This window comes from Temnothorax curvispinosus, unplaced genomic scaffold (genome assembly GCF_003070985.1).
Source record: "Temnothorax curvispinosus isolate PA1 unplaced genomic scaffold, ASM307098v1 QBEX01010001.1, whole genome shotgun sequence".
Taxonomy (NCBI): Eukaryota; Metazoa; Arthropoda; class Insecta; order Hymenoptera; family Formicidae; genus Temnothorax; species Temnothorax curvispinosus.
Genome location: NW_020219781.1, coordinates 1 through 1,226, shown reverse-complemented (window position 1 = coordinate 1,226; position 1,226 = coordinate 1). Strand labels below are relative to the sequence as shown.

The 1,226-nt window shown below is 41.9% G+C and overlaps 1 long non-coding RNA gene across 1 annotated transcript; it reads left to right on the top strand.

Moving 5' to 3' along the window:
• The first annotated feature begins 18 nt into the window (after positions 1 to 18).
• LOC112459601 lies at positions 19 to 1,138 on the top strand. Its single transcript, XR_003041343.1, has 3 exons — positions 19 to 128; positions 209 to 338; positions 421 to 1,138. It is a non-coding gene; the product is annotated as an uncharacterized LOC112459601 (long non-coding RNA).
• The last annotated feature ends 88 nt before the right edge of the window (positions 1,139 to 1,226 follow it).

Here is a 1,226-nt window from a genome sequence, read left to right as displayed (position 1 = left end):
CCAGATCGCCCTCGTTTTCTCCTCGAAGAGGATCATTTCGCTTGCATCCGCCGAAGAATTTTTGTGACTTTTGCGTGACATCGGTGTACGGCAGTGTCGAGATCAAGATCGCCAAGGTTATCGCCAAGGTATTCGCCGCCGCTTAATCTAGATCCAAATCACCTACGTTACTCCGAGAACAGTGTCACCATGTCGATTTACGTTTCAGATCCAGATCGCCCTCGTTTTCTCCTCGAAGAGGATCACCTCGCTTGCGTTGGCTGAAGAATTTTTGTGACTTTTGCGTAACATTGGTGTACGGCAGTGTCGAGATCAAGATCGCCAAGGTTATCGCCAAGGTATTCGCCGCCGCTTAATCTAGATCCAAATCATCTACGTTACTCCGAGAACAGTGTGTCACCATGTCGATTTACGTTTCAGATCCAGATCGCCCTTAATCTTGTCTCCTCGAAGAGGATCACCTCGCTTGCGTTCGCCGAAGAATTGTTGTGACTTTTGCGTGACATCGGTGTACGGCAGAAAATGGATTCCGAAACAATACTACTAGCCATTTTCTGTTTTGTAAATAAATTTAAACGAAGTTACAGTAGTTTTCGTCGACAAGAATTGCGACGTAAAATATTGTTATTGTATGCACTGTACGTAATTGCGATAGACGAAGAATCTAAAAAAGAACGACAATATTGGGTGCGTCCTATATTTACCGTACAACGGCGATTATTACAAGGAGCGAGTGATAATCGCGTAATTGAAATGGAGACTGCAGACAAACAAAAATTTGTCAATTATTTCCGAATGGATCCCATCTTATTTCAAGAACTACTCAAATTAGTCGGCCCATCGATTGTGAAACAATATGTTGTTCGAGAGCCAATTCCTCCTGAAACACGTCTGCAAATTACACTTCGATATTTAGCATCAGGAGACAGCATGGCATCGATCTCATATGCCTATCGAATTGGCCATAATACTGCATCAAAGATAATATCAGAGACCTGCGGGGCAATATGGAATGCTTTGAAGGAGACATATTTTACTGATGACAGTCCAGAGAATTGGCAGGAAATTGCCAACGAATTTCAGCGACTTTGGAACTATCCAAACTGTATAGGATGTATTGATGGAAAGCACGTTACATTGCAGGTACATAAAAAGATGTTTTTTTTATTATGAATTATGATACAAAAGCTGCAATATATGTAATTTGTCTTACAGGCTCCGGCAAA